The sequence below is a fragment of the Nannobrachium achirus genome (assembly GCF_963921795.1).
Source record: "Nannobrachium achirus genome assembly, chromosome: 2".
Lineage (NCBI taxonomy): Eukaryota > Metazoa > Chordata > Actinopteri > Myctophiformes > Myctophidae > Nannobrachium > Nannobrachium achirus.
This window is the reverse complement of record NC_137811.1, coordinates 57,449,638-57,459,626: the sequence shown is the minus strand read 5'-3', so window position 1 is coordinate 57,459,626 and position 9,989 is coordinate 57,449,638.

The window sequence follows — 9,989 nt, the reverse complement described above, 5'->3', positions numbered from 1 at the left end:
AATCTGTAGGAGCAGTGTCCAAAAATGTGTTTGAAAAAATGGGCCTGATGGTGGCGCTATATGGGACAGATCCATGTTGATGACATGAGTGTGGACATACTGTGTACCGATTTGCGTGATTTTAGGGCAAAATCTGTAGGAGCAGTGTCCAAAAATGTGTTTGAAAAAATGGGCCTGATGGTGGCGCTATATGGGACAGATCCATGTTAATGACATGAGTGTAGACATACTGTGTACCGATTTGCGTGATTTTAGGGCAAAATCTGTAGGAGCAGTGTCCAAAAATGTAGACATACTGTGTACCGATTTGCGTGATTTTAGGGCAAAATCTGTAGGAGCAGTGTCCAAAAATGGGCCTGATGGTGGCGCTATATGGGACAGATTCATGTTGACGGCTCTCTTGGCGCCGCCGAGGCGGGTGCGTGGGTACCGGCCCCGGCTCTCCCGGTCGCTCCTAGCCCGAGTTACGGCATTTTATGTGCGCTGCAGTGGCAGGGGTCCTCCACTAGGGGTGCGACCACTTTTGCATCCATTCTGGAGCACCAGGAGTCGGTGGTCCCTGGGAATTCCCCGTGAACAGCCCCGTTGGGGTGGTCATTGGTCATTTTAGCACTTTTTGGCGGCGGCGACAGGGGGTCCCTGGAGCTCCGGGGGTCCCGGGAGGGGTGGAGGTTGTGGATTGGCAGGCAAGGAGTGTGTGTGCAAAGTTTGGCATGGATTGGGGCAACGGTGGCGGAGATATGAGTTGGGGAAAAGTGTGACGTGACGGACAGACTGACAGACTGACAGACTGACAGACTGACAGACTGACAGACAGCCTGTCGAGGTTTTGGTAGTAACTGCGACTTGACGGTCGCAACAAATGCTGGGTTAAGAGCAACCCAATTTGGGTCGTTTCCCAACCTTGAGCTTGCCGAAAATAAAGCACACGAAGAACCACAAGCCTATGATCACAAGCCCCTCCTACAGCATACCCTGCTATAACATCAATTATTTATAACATAAATTGAACCATATTTTCACAAAGCACATATCATGGTGATTGAAACAAGGCTTTAAACTAGCGACAGGAACCATAAAGTATTTTACAACCATAAACTGCGTCGACAGCAATATAGTAATCAAAATATGTTTACGTATAAATAGTTGGCTTGACTCTATTCAAAAGATTTGATTACATTAGCAAATCAGATTACACTACAGTGACCAGAGTAACCTTAGATCACAATTTAAAAGTGATAATCAGCAGTCTGACACTAGTCTGGGATCACTTCACTTTTCGGGTTTGTAACCGGTCTGGAGCGGAAACCACAAAACGTCACGTTGTAGTACTCAAAGGACTACAATTTGCCGGAAAGATCAAACCGGATTCAGTTTTAACCCAAAATATTCCCCTGCGATCAAGGACACACTTTTAGGGCCTACCTAATAAACTCCTTGATGCGGAGTAGTTTTGATTTTGAAAAATTTGTTTGGTATATGCATCTTTTAGTCCAACTTTTAGCGACTGGCAAGACTACACTAGGCCACTCGAGCATTTTAATAGGTATTGGGTAAACAAACGGAGGGAACCAAATCAAAGCGACGCCGCTTCTTCTAGTGGTTTCCGCGCTCTAGGCGGAAACCAAACGGCCTGTAGTGAACGAACACCAGGCTTTTTCTCAGAAAGCCTGGTAGGCGAGGTTACTCTGACACTGTAATAGATTACAAGCTACAACGCAACACGTTGAGAGCTTGTAGATTGACTATTTTCACTTAGATTCTTTCAATTTCTATTAAGTTTTTAGCTTTTTAAAAATGTTTTCCCCAATTGAGTTGTTATGCCTATTGATTCCTCCCCTCATTTCTGTGTGTTGTCACTGATGTTGCATACTGGCCCATCTGCCAGTGAGGAGCCCCCACCGGGAGGACGTAGTAGAGTCTCCATCCTAGTCCTCCCGTCGAACACGCCCTGCTGACAGGTGCCGCCTCAGCCCGTAGCAGTACGTACAGTGATAATGATCACCCTCCCCGCCCGCTTCCCTTCCGTGAACACAGGCTATTTGTGTTCATATATACTGTAGATGCTTGACAAAGCTTGGTGCAACACGGTGTATTTGAACCCCCAGACTCTGTGGTGGTGGTGGGCAGCTATAGGTACCACTGTGCCATTCGTAAATGTTTTTAGATTTTCTGCAAATTCCTGTAATTCTTCTGAAACAAAAATGGGATCATTACTCGCGACCCATTGAAAATAGGTCCACGACCCAAAAATGGGTCCCCACCCCATTGTTTGGGAAACATGGGTGTGCTGAGGCTGCACTGTAGTTCCATTGGCAGAGTGGTGTGTACTTCCCTCTTTAAAGTAGCTGCACTGTAGGGACCTGCACACTAACACACCGCTCTGTTGACCTTCAGCCTGCAATGAAAACAGCATCTGATGCCTCTGGTGTGTTTGGAGGGGCTCTCTCTCTCTCTCTCTCTCTCTGTGTCTCTCTCTCTCTTCCAAGATGGACAGACATACATTATTGATTAAAAAACACTCATGCAATGCTATTTCATCTTTCAAAGCACAATTGAGAGAGAACCTTTCTATTTTTTTTTTTACTTTAGTTTATAATTAACATGTTGCTAATTGAGTATAATTGGTTTTGGTTGTTTTGTGTGTGCCCTCCCCCCACCCCCCTCTCTGCACCCCCTCCTCTCCAAAGTACTTCTCTCTTTCTCTTTCTCTCTCTCTCTCTCTCTCTCTCTCTCTCTCTCCACCTCTCCCCAAAACCAAGTGGGAGGCTAAGTGGTTGAAATGCAAACGCAAAGTCCCTTAACGACGCTGTAGTTTACAGTGTAACCCTCCCGCCTCCCTCTGAAATATCAATATGTTGAACAAGAAATGCCAAGTACGAGACAAAGGATGAGGGCAGGCATACAGTAGGTAGGACATGACATAAATCTTTACAGAACAATGGTAGTATGAAATGCAATCTGTGATTTTGGCAGCAACAAACCCCCATTACAGCTAATAGAAGTCCTTTGACATTCCTTTATATCGGTAGATGTTTTGTTTTAGGACATGTCTTTTTTTGTGTGCAAACAATGCCATGAGTCTTGCATTTTCACAGCACTATACTATAAGGGCTGGGCAACGTCAAATCAATATGATTATTTATAACTTTCACCTCAATTGCAATTTATTTATGATATGGTATTTATGATACCATTGTACAACACCTTATAAATTAATACAGGGTGACGTCGTTAATCGGACTCATAAATTTAGTCAATTATAGAAATGTATTTCACATAATATTACCGGTATATTTAAAAGAAAATCTGATTCTCAATTAATCGACTAAACTACATGAGTAATATTAAGTCTGTTATTGCCGCTAAATATCGGTCTTCGGTTAATCGCCCAGCCCTATACACTATATTCAATAATCCTCCGTATGTATCCTTAGTATATAATCCAAAGAGTCCTTGCATGGATGACAGCTCCTTTGCAGAGGCTGAGAGACAGACAGGGCAGCCCAGTGGATGTTGCTGCAGTGCATTGCTGTGCTTTTCAAGTCCCCCGTCGAGGACGGTCACAGGGGAGGATGCCCGTAGCGACTGTGGCTGTCAGATGCTGTTGCCATGATGCCTAAAGAATGATTGGGTTCATGGGCCCAGGCGCTGCTCTCTGACAGTGCAGGGGGGGAAGACGCGGCCACACCTGGGAGAGGAGGAAGCACTGGCAGGATGTGAAATGTTGCCGGACAAGGTCATTCTGGAGGTCATCTCAATACCTGTCACCTGCCACCAATAAATTCATGGCCCGCCCACACACGCACACACACACACACACACACACACACACACACACACACACCACAAAATGGAGAATAGGCGTCTGCATTTTACCCTTTGTTTGCATTTAAAGTTGGTGTTTGTCTAGGCGATTCACCAGACAACAATGTTGTCGTTTGAAAGGGAAGCTTGTGAGCCAACACCAACAAGCATGTTGCAAAATCCTGAATGTTTTCACAAAACTCTGGGAGTGTACAAAGGGCCCATTTGTACACTCTCATAGTTAAATTATCACTCAGGATTTTACAATGCAACAATTGACAGCTGATGTTTCCCGCTAATCTTGTGTTTATTATAATTGAATTACAATATATACTGTAATTTAAGCACTCGTGATTGTGAACAAATGAGCTATTGAACTTTCAGGAGACATTTCTTTTTGTCTCACACACAGATGACGCAAATGCTGAACACTGCTGCACACAAGCACCCCATTTTGAAGTCTGACTCATGTCTAGCCTTGTCTGTGGAAACCTTCGGCAAGTATCATTGATGTCAATGTAGGTGGTGGAGCTTGTTAGCATGAGTGACAAGGGTGGAGGGTTCCCAACAACAGCACATCTCTCTCCCTCTCTCCCTCTGTCTTTCACTCTCTCCTAATATCTCTCTCCCCCATCTCCTTCCCCGACGTAGCGTCTTGTCAGTGAGGTGCGCTTCTTCACATGCAATCTCACTGCCATTGCCCATGACAATTTTCATGATTGATCACTCTCCTCTTGGCTACAGAGACAGGGAAATAGCGGACCACGGGACAAAAAAAAAGGGAGGGGGGCAGAGAAAACCAGGGCGTGGACAATCCCACAAGGTCATAGTGGTGTCCAGCATTTTGTTTTCAGCGGTGAGATCACTGGTCCAGGCAGCCGCGAGGGGACAGGCAGCATAACTGGCGGCCTGGCAGGAACAGATGTTCTCACACAATGAACATGGAGTTGGTTGGTTGCTTATTCGCTGAAAGTCAAGATGCTGACTTCCCCCTTTAGAAAAAAGAAAGAAAAGAAGATAAAGTAAAAAAGAAAAAAAAAGAAGAAAATCCTGCAAAGCAGTTGCTGCATTGCAAAGGCTGTCTACCTATAGATTCAAGAGGTATTATTTGTCTCATGCACAGTGCAGTGAAATGTTGATGTGACAGACTGCGCCAGACTGCATGTGCTAACAATGTAAAACATACAGTATATCATTTAAATAAATATTTTAACACAACTAGGTAATAAGATTATAATACAAGGGTAGTAAGCAATAATAAAGTGTAAAGTGTACAGTAATTTAAATAGGTCAAAGAAAAAAAGAAAATGATGTCCATATCGACATAAAATAGGCTAGTACAATTTAGAGTTTGGACTTGTAACTTCCGTGTTACTGAGGTAGGATATAACTATGTTGCAGCCAAAGGAAAATACAGAATATAGAATATACAGAAAACAAATGGAAGAATAAAGTGCCATTCCCACTGAGAACTATATAACTATAACTATAAAAAATTGTTATAGTGGTGTTCACACACAGTCAGACTATGAAAAAACACAATTGTGAACAATATAGTTATAGTTATCTTTATAGTTATCGTGACCAGTAGGAATGGCACTTTAATTAGCAACCAGGACATACACAGAATATATAGTCAATGATGTTAAAGCCTCACTATGTAACTTTATTTTATTGAAGAAATTTTAATTTTGTCCAATCTGTAAATTATGTATGGTTGCGACCGTCAGGTAGCAAGTGCTATGAAAAGCTCCACCGACTGTCCCTCCGTCAGTCAGTCTGTCCGTCACGCTCACGTCACACTTTTGGCCCTACTCTTATCTCTGGCACCTTTAACCCCATGTAAAACTTTGCACACACACTCCTTGGCTGGCAAAACACATCCTCCGCCCCTGATTTCTCATATGCTCCTCTTCTAGTGCCACCATGAGGTTGCTTTTTTTTCCCGATTAGGGAGTCTTACTGATATAGTAGGCCTATGTTAATAGCCTACAATATAACTTATACAATTGGGGTGGTTGTATTTTGTCTCCCTGCTCTTCTATTGAGACATTTAGAGTGTCAAGGGTCATGTCTCACCCTCAGGCTGGGACATCACTTTTACTATGAATTTACAAGCAACAATTTAAAACCAAGATAATGGTGTTGATTGATGCAGCCTAAATGTGATTCAGTAGCTACACAAGCACAGACAGCCTGGGTCCACTGCTCTGTCTAGCAGGCATGGCTCCGGAGTCGTTCCAGTTGTCACACAGAATTGAAAACATCAATTCTCTCCACTTCCTGTCATTGTGAGTGCATGAAAGCTCTGTTATTAATACCTACCACAGGTCATTCACAGCCAAGGACACACATTCAGGTGATAACAGGTTCAGGAGTGGTTAAGGAGAGGACTGCACCACGGTCGTTGTCCTTCACTATTACCTGGCCTAGATCAATCCCTGTGTGCTGTCTGTGCGTGGTGTGTGTACCGGTATGTGACACGTAGGCTACACGTCATGAGTGTGCATGTGTGTCTGTGTATAGCCTATGCCTTTCATTTGGAAAGTAAACTAAGGTTCAAATGTTAGGAGGACAACACCTCACCACACCGGGTATAATGTGACAGATTTATTCACGTCCTGTGGATTTCATTCGAGGATATGCAGGAAATGTGGAAATCAAAGTGAGACACTGAGTCTGTCAGGGATCTGAGATCAGCAGCACAGATCTAAACAGGACAATTCCCATTGTGGCAGCACAGGCAGCCTGTTGACATGTTACAAATTGGTGCCCCATAACCTACAAAAGGCATTCATAACTTGTTGCCGCCCTCTGCTGGTAAAGATATGTAGTTCAGTGGGGATTGCATTTTGTTCATCAGTGGTGGAAAGTAGCCTATATTTACTCAACTAGGCCTATATACGGTATGTGTAGGCTACTTCAGTACAATTTTGAGATGTTTTTACTTTATTTTTCAACTTTACTCCACTACATATCAGAGGCAACATTGTGTTTATTTTTATCTTTATTTTACAAAAATTATTTGGCATCTTTAGTAGTTAGCCTATACTTTTTAATACAATATTATTAAGCTCTATTAGGACTTTTATTATAGCCCACTCTTTTATTATAGCCTACACTCTTTTTCAGAAAATAGCAGCTCTATAAGCGCACAATGCTTCACAATTAGATTAGAGTGTATTTCGGAATATCCAAAGTATAAAATAGGGTTTTAGGGTTTTATGGTCACACAAAAAAAAAAAAATCAAACCTCGGTTCGAAGTGAAGCGGTGAACTTTTATTCTATGTGTTCTAGAGTTATGAACTCTGTGATCTATACAGTTATGGACTCTGTGATCTATTCATTCTTTATATATTCTGAATGAATATATAAAGAATGGAGGGCCAAATTATCATGTGAAGCTTGACCAATCCTCAAAGTATCCATTCATCAGACCGGGAGGGACACTACACACATATTCTGGACGTACAGGACAGATAAATCCTATTCATTCTGAACTGAAATGGCCATATAAGGACATGGGACACTCATTTTGCTTTTTGAAAAAGTCTATTCATTCTGGACTGATATTCTGGACGTACGGGACAGAAAAAACCTGTTCATTCTGGACTGGAGTGACCATATATGGACATGAGGTGACATACATTGTGTTTTTGAAAAAGCCTGTTCATTCTGGACTGCATGACCATATATGGACATTAAACACACATTTTGTTTTTGAAAAAACCTGTTCATTCTGGACTGAAATGACCATATATGGGCGTGGGACACACAAAGCCACTCATTGGAAGCGGTTTTCACCGCTTCAAAAAAAACAACAAAAAAACAGTATAGTACATTGTGTGACCGGGCCTTCACACACCGCAGGGTGGATCTGCCAATGCATTTCAATGAGAATGGAGCGGTTTGCTGCCATTTGTGGATTTCTGCAAAAAAACAATCCATTCCCATTGAACCGCCCTCATAGGTAGAAATAAAAGTGCTGTGTGACCGTTCCTTAAGCCCTATACTTCAGCTATTCCAAAATAGGCAACCCGATCACAATTAAAGCTTTACCTCACCATGCGCTTGTAGATCTGCTATTTTCGAGAAAGTTGAGTAGGCTATAAAAGTATAGTCTACTTTTGTACTGTAGCCTAAGTTTACATTGATGCCAATACCTTTATAGTCACATTTTGAATAAAGGCCTAAATACTTCTAACAGAGTAGGCCTATTTCTACATTGTGGCTATTTTATTACGTAGTCGGGGGAGTTAGGGAGATAACATGGTCATTTCGCGCTAAATCAGTCTAAAAGCGCCAAATTTTGCACAGATGTAGGCAGCCCAGGGCAAGCTTTAATGAGAAAACGATGGTTTAGTGATGAAAAGTGATGATGACTTTTTACAGTTTTGTGGGTGTTTTTTGGGGCCATTTATAGCCCAAGGAATGTTTTCTGTGCAAAAAAATGCTTGCAATGGATTTAGCATCATGACAAACCCCTAGTTAGACCGTCACATCCTACAGATTTATTTCTGGGTATTTTCCTCCTGTATAGAAAGTCGATGGGAGCCCAACTTGAGTTGGCCGATGTGGTGGCCCAAAGGTCGCCGACTCGGGCGCCCTATAAATCATTAGAGCATGCCCTGGGCTACATCTGTGCAAAATGTGGCGCTTTTAGACTGATTTAGCGCGAAATATCCCTAATGCCCCCGACTACAGGTAGTATTACTTCTTCCTTACTTCACTGTTGCTTATACTTTTAGAAGTAGAAATTATAATATGCTTTTGGTTTGCAGATGAAAGGATCTGTACTCCTCCACACCTATACGTTTTTTATTATTATTAATGCCCTGGGCTACTTCATCATGCAAGAGTGTTGCACAAGGGGGGCACGGTGGCACAGTCAGTAGTGCTGTCACCTCACAGCTAGAAGGTCCTGGGTCCGATTCCCGGGCGCTGGGGGCGTGTTCTCTCCTCCGCGTCATCAGTGCTCATACCCTAGGTGGAGTTGGCAAAAGAGCCTTTCTGTGTGAAGTTTGCATGTTCTCCCTGAGTCTCCTAGGTACGCTCACAAAAAACATGCAGTAATCCTGGTCTCTATAGCCGGGGCACCTGATGGAGGGGAAAGGAACTGGTTGGAATAACATGTTCCTTCCATGCGCTACGTCCAGTCAGGGAAACTCCCCCCTGTCAGGTGAAAAGAAGCGGTTTGGACTCCTCATACATAGAGGGAAGCATGAGGTCAGTCCGTTGCTCTCCCCAGGTTGGCAGAGGGAGTGTGCGGTGCCCAAGATTACATTAAACAATTGACATCGGGTGAAAAAAAAGGGTTACAAAAATCATGGGATAAAAATGTAAGTTTTATTAACAAAAATAAATGTTTTTTGACTTACAAGTTTTCCACCTGAGTCCTGACAGCAGCGGAATAATAGGAGTAGAGCAATCTGGCAACAGCACTGCAGCAATGACAGGAAAGCTTTCCTATGGTGGAAAGTAACTGAATACATTTACTCAAGTCCTAACTGTATTAGTAAAAGTACTTTTACTTTACTTGAGTATGTCCATCTTTGTACAATTGATGCTTCTACAGAATCTACACCACCATATGTCAGAGAAGCAAATGTTGTACTTTTGACTCCCTATAAATTATTTGAAAACTTTTGCTAATTTGTAGATTTTGATTATCATTACAAAACATAGGCCTACATTAAAGCTGTATTATGTAACTTTCCTCTTCTACCCCAGATTTGAACCCGGTTTCCTGCACAAGTAGTGCTAGATTTCTTCAGGGGATAAATTGAATTTTGACCATCAGGTAAAACTTTGTGTCAGATCATGTGTCTAGCTGACACATGACCTTTGACACCATCTAAATGTCTCAATAGAAGAGCAGGGTGACAAAATACAACCACCCCAATATACAGATTGGACAAAATTACATTTTATTCATCAAAGTGACATAGTGCCTCTTTAACCATTTAACCCCATATACTTTGGCTATACAAAAATAGCGATTTAAAATAACTCACATTGTGAGCTTGTATATAGATCTTCTATTTTTGCAAGCTTTTTTCTTTATTATTTTGAAAAATAATTAGTTCTTACGTAGTAGCCTATAGGCCTATAGGTAGGTATATAACTAGTAAGACGCCTCAGGGCGACATGCGACCTCACCCTAAAGGGCGGGGTCTAGCCA